Source organism: Hyaena hyaena, unplaced genomic scaffold, assembly GCF_003009895.1.
Source record: "Hyaena hyaena isolate Hyena2069 unplaced genomic scaffold, ASM300989v1 scaffold_47, whole genome shotgun sequence".
Lineage (NCBI taxonomy): Eukaryota > Metazoa > Chordata > Mammalia > Carnivora > Hyaenidae > Hyaena > Hyaena hyaena.
The window spans coordinates 2,961,348-2,967,161 of NW_024080679.1; the positions used below are offsets into that span (position 1 = coordinate 2,961,348).

The 5,814-nt window shown below is 45.0% G+C and overlaps 1 long non-coding RNA gene across 1 annotated transcript; it reads right to left on the reverse strand.

The window, feature by feature from the left end:
- Positions 1–1,751: 1,751 nt before the first annotated feature.
- Positions 1,752–5,525, reverse strand: LOC120230757. The gene is made up of 3 exons (XR_005528154.1): positions 5,469–5,525; positions 4,135–4,173; positions 1,752–2,172 (listed from the first exon to the last, which is right to left on the reverse strand). It is a non-coding gene; the product is annotated as an uncharacterized LOC120230757 (long non-coding RNA).
- Positions 5,526–5,814: the final 289 nt, after the last annotated feature.

Genomic DNA, 5,814 nt, shown 5'->3' on the forward strand with positions numbered 1-5,814 from the left:
GTCCCCTGGCAGAGCAGTATGCCTGAGCTGGAGGGCCACCCCAAAGAGCGACCCCTTCCAATCCAGCGTAGGAAACCACACTCCCTAAGAACACACAGAATGAGGGGCGCCTGGGTGGCTCAGTCAGTTAAGCATCTGACTCTTGACTTGGGCTCAGGTCATGATCTCGTGGTTCGTGATTTCAAGCCCTGCATCGGGCTCTGCACTGACAGCGTGGAGCCTGCTTGGGATTCTGTCTCTCCCTCCTTATCTGCCCCTCCCTGGCTCACTCTTTATCTCTCTCTGAAAATAAATAAAAATAAACTTGAAAAAAAAACAAACGTAACACACAGAATGAAATAAACACAGTGGACTTACAAGGCATACACTAGCATGGGGCAGCAGAAACGGGGTCGGGGGAACCTGGAGATAAAGAGAGGGGAGGCAAATCAGGCCTGCGTGGCATTCAGAGTTTCTATTCCAGCTGTGAACCTGAATAGTCACACTCATGATCTTTTATCCTTATCTGGGGCATCTGTCTCTCCTAACCTGACCTCAGTCATTGATCACAACAACCAAGTACTAAGTTAAGCGTGAATTTCGCCAGGTAGACCATGAGGAAGATCCCTATAAGACCAATGAGTCAGTGGAAGTTAATCCTTTAAATGAAGTCCCCAAGGAACCTGTTTCCAGTCACTAGGACCTGGCACACTGACACAGAAGAGCCCTAATTCATGCAAGGAAAGGCATTTGCAAACATAGCCCCCCGGGGGAGCAGTACACAGGGTCAGTGGTATTCTCGTTTTTTACTGGTAGTGCCCAGAATAGGGCCCAATAGAGTCTATTTGTGCATTTGATGGTAAGAAAGGGTCTACGCCATTTCCATCTTTTGCTGGAAAAAGACACTGGGAAAGAGGAATATTTTGACGGTGAAAGACTTCGGAAATTCTAGAATGGGAGTAGAAAGAACAAAATCAAGGGGAAAAACGGATAATGGTGGCTGGCTAATACAGCTGCTAGGCACAGATTGGAATTTTAAGTTTTATATATCGCGTGCTACACTCTAAGATCTAGGGAAATTCCACTGCTGTCTTTAATTTTATATGACAACCATTTTACTCTTCAAGCTTTTCAGAGTATCAGGAAAACCCACTGTCGCTCACAGCTTGAATAAATAAGAATCATTCTTTTCAAGCGAGAGGCAAATTTCTCCTAAGCACCCAAAATGTACAGGATGAAAATGAATGAAACATGGTTTCTAAAGCCATATTTTCAGTAATTTTAGTTGTCTCCTCACAGGCATAAACATAAGCTAGCTTGTCAGAGAAAGGCGCTTTCTACGGGAAAGAGAAACGTGGTAGAAAAAGCACGTGGGGCCACGAAACCCTTTGTCAATTTTTCACGCTCCATTTGTCAGTGGTTTCAGAGAGAGAAATAACACTATTTTCTAATCCAAAGAGGTCTCATACCTGAGATTGGCAACATTATTTCTAAAATCAACATAGCTTTTTCTTCCCAGGAATTGTCCCCAAAAAACCCAAAAAGACAAAATTGGGAGTCCTCCATTTGATTTAATGAGATTTACACAAAGGGAGTTGTCAGTAACCACAGAAACAGGGCAGCATTTTCATAATGATTGTGCTTGAATTGTATTCCAGTCTGAAAAGAGTCTTTTTAATTACAGGGTTTTGGGGTAGGGGGGAGCAGGGTAGGAGAGCTGAAGTGAGGGGGGGGGGGCGCGGGGAGTGCCCGGAGTTTTTCATGGCAAGAGATTGAAATGTCTTTTATCTATTTAAAAGGACAGCACTAACAAGTCTTAACCCCAGGACTTGGTGTAGCCCTGGAGAAAAGGTTTTTCATTTTCAACCCTATATATTTGCTGGTTCTTCACTTCTTTAAATTGCAAGCTTTTCAAACAGAGCTTAGCAGGCCCGGCAGAGTGGAGAAAGGTTCAACCAAGGACAGTTCACAGGGTTCAGGAATACCTGTGCATAACAGTTTCTGGAGGGCTCCGTGTAGTTTCGCGGACAGCTGCCAGGCCACGGGAGGAGAGCTGCTTTGAAGCTGACCTTGAAGCCTGAGACCTGGGTTCCTGGTTTAACAGCGTGTGAGCTGGGGTCTTTGACAATATTAGGTAATTCCATCCCATCTGCCTTGTTCTAGTTTAATTTTTCCCTTCGAGCCCGACGACATCTAGGGAGAAGCACAGTTTAGTTAGTATTACGCATATTCGGTATAGGACTCAGTCCCACCACCAGAGGTCAAGGCGCAGAGCCCACTTCCTGCGTGGGTCATGCTTGGAGGTCCAAGGGCAGCTCAATATCCCTTTGGGTTCTGATCTTCTTAGGATCAACTCCTCCTCCACCATTCATTTTCTTTTTCTTTTTTATGAAGTGTACTGAGGTATAATTTAATGTATAATTTCACTCGAAGCAAATGGGAGGGCATCTCAGTGGAGTCACAAAACAGAGGGTTATTTCTCATTCACCCAGAGCTTCTGCCGCTCAGATCATTCTCCTCCAAGCAGGGACTGAGGGCTTCTGGCTGTCCCCAGCTTGTGGTTCCACCATCTTGACAAAAAAAGATACCCAAATGGCCAATAAGCACAAGAAGAAGTACTCAGCACCATGAATCATCAGGGAAATGCAAGTTCAAATCATCACAATAAGATATCATTATATGCCCTCCAGAGAGCTAAAAGTTACTTTTTTTTAATTTTTAAAGAGATTTTTTTCTATTTATTTGTTTATCTTGAGAGAGACAGAGAACATGAGTTGGGGCGGGGCAGAGGGATAAAGAGAGAGAGAGAGAGAGAAAGAGGGAGAGAGAGAGAGAGAGAGAGAGAGAGGGAGAGAGAGAGAGAGAGAGAGAGAGGGAGAGAGAGAGAGAATCCCAAGCAGGCTCCATACTGTCAATGCAGAGCCTGACCTGGGGCTCGAGCCGTGAGATCATGACCTGAACCTAAATCAAGAGTTGGACACTTAACTGACTAAGCTATTCAGGTCCCCTTATTTTTTTTAATTATTAAATTTTTAAAAATTTTAAAATATTTATTTATTTTTGAGAGAGAGAGACAGACAGACAGACAGAATGTGAGCAAAGGAGGAGCAGAGCGAGAGGGAGACAGAGAACCCAAAGCAGCTGCAGGTTCTGAGCTGTTAGCACAGAGCATGACACAGGATTCAAACTCATGAATCATGAGATCATGACCTGAGCCAAAAGCAACAGTTGGACGCTTAGCTGTTTAACTGACTGAGCCACCCAGGGGCCCCTATTTTTATTTTTTTAAGGAGGCTCCATGCCCAATGTGGGGCTTGAACTCATCACCCTGAGATTAAGGGTCACATACTCTACTGACTGACACAGTGAGACTCCCCTCTCTGTGCTATTTCTTGTAACTGTATATGAATCTGTAATTCTCTCAATAAAACATTCCATTAAAAAAGGATTCTAGGGGCACCTGGGTGTCTCAGTCAGCTAAGTGTCTGACTTTGGCTCAGGTCATGATCTCACAGTTCGTGAGTTCTAGCTCCACATCAGGATCTGTGCTGACAGCTCAGAGACTAGAGCCTGCTTCGAATTCTGCTCTGTCTCTCTCTGCCCCTCCCCTGCTCACACGCTGTCTCTCTCTGTCTCAAAAATAAATAAACATTAAAAATAAGTGAACAAATAATAAAAAAGGATTCTAAACAAATAGCCTACTTAATAAAGCACACTAAAATGCAGAAGGGGGTGTGTTCTCAGAAATGCGTTTAGACGAGACGGATTGAGGGATGGTTAGAAGGACACGTGATGGACACACGCAATGAAGCAAATATACTAAAATGAGGACAGGGGAGGGTGTTCCCTTGTGTAATTCCGTCAACTTCCCTGTATGCTTAAAATTTTTCCTAATAAAATGTTGGGGGAGGAATGGCTTTGGGACAGCTACTCATCGATGCCAGCAGGGACCCAAGAGCTTTCTATTTTTGGCCCCATCAATCCTAGCAAGCTGGCTTTCATGCTCAAATTTGTCCATCACCTGGTTTTGTGATAGCTGCTGGGCTGCAGACGTATCGCCCTGTGCAGGGGGGGGCGGGGGGGGGTGTAAGGTGGAGGCTGGATTTGCTGCCTTTCTCTGCCCCCGTTCTGTCTCTGTAGTGGATTTCTGCTCACCCATCTCGGTCCTGAACTGTGTGACATGGCCAACCATACCTGCAAGAGAGAAGGGAAGGGGGCTAATGAGTGCGGGCGCTTATCAACCCCCCCTCTCTCCTTTGGTTTATTGGCAAAGAGGGTGGGACCGACACTGAGGGGACATATTGAGGGTGTCTGTCACACCTGTTATTGATCACACTGTCCGGTGTCAAATGTTTGCTGGTATTGTCAGGTGGAGGCCCATTTAGCGGATTCTAGCATTAGCTGCTTCCTCTAATGGGCACATTAACTGGGCGGTATAAACCCAGCCTAAAACACACGTGGTTCTTCAAGTACATGACTCAAGGGACTGCACCACTGTCCCGCTCCGTATTTCGTACAATTTGGGGCCCCTGGTAGTGGCATGAGCCATAAAGCTGAAACTGGACTTTATCGAGGCAAGAAATTCAGTAATATCCCAGAAATGAGATGTCTTGAATGTCTTCTATTTTGAAATGACCTTCATAGAGCATATTGAAAAAAAACAGCAACCAGATCTGCATTTGCCTCCTTTGTGTGTGCAAAACATCAGTCTGAAAACTCCAAAGTTACCATTCTCTATGCCCAACACATCTGTGTGTAGCACTTGGTACAGACTGATGGGAATGACCTTGGGCCAGAGATACAGTAGCCACTTGCAGGTCTGTTAGCTCAGTACCAGCAGGTGTTTTATTAACTTACCAGTCTCAAGGTTCAACACTCCTCTTCCTCCGTCACAGCTAATTTGTGACTCGATGAAGCCCTTATATTTTTTAGATCCAAAGTAAAACACATACCTTACAACAAGATAAAATCTGTACTCAACTTTTAACCATCACCAGAGGACACTAACAAACATTTTTTTAAAAATATTTTTATTTATTTCTAGGAGAGAGAGAGAGAGCGTGAGCAGGGGAGGGTCAGAGAGAGAGGGAGATACAGACTCTCAAATAGGCTCCAGGCTCTGAGCTGGCAGTCAGCACAGAGCCCGACGCCGGGCTCGAACACATGAACCGCGAGATCATGACCTAAGCGAAAGTCAGACGCTTAACCAACTAAGCCACCCAGGCGCCCCATTAACAAACATTTTTTAAGTTCACTTATTTTGAGAGAAACACAGAGAGAGAGCACAAGCTGGGGAGGGGAAGAGACAAAGAGGGACAGAGGATCCAAAGCGGGCTCTCTGCTGTCAGCACAGATGCAGGGCTCGAACTCATGAACGATAAAATCATATCCTGAGTTGTAGTTGGAAGCTTAACCGACTAAGCCACCCAGGTGTCCTCAAACATTTTTTAAAAAGTCATTTGTACATCCAACGTGGGGCTCAAACTCACCACTGGGAGATCAGGGGTCCCATGCTCTATAGCCTGAATCAACCAGGCGCCCCAAACATTTTTTTCCTTAATGTCCTAAGGAAAGGAAATTACCACTTGGCCAGTCCCCTTCAGCAGCCTCTCTTCTTGGCCTCTGTGACATCACAGAGTCCTAATCTCTGTTTGAGGAATTTCTGTTTCTCCTCCTCCCCTAATCCTGCTTTCTCCAAGTTCAAACTCAAATTCAGTTTCCGCCTATACCACTTACTCAGTGACACAGGAAACTGAGGTTCCTTATTTGAGGGCCGAAAACAGTCAGACTTAATAGATGTTAGCCTCTTTGCTTTATTTCAACAGATGTTACTGT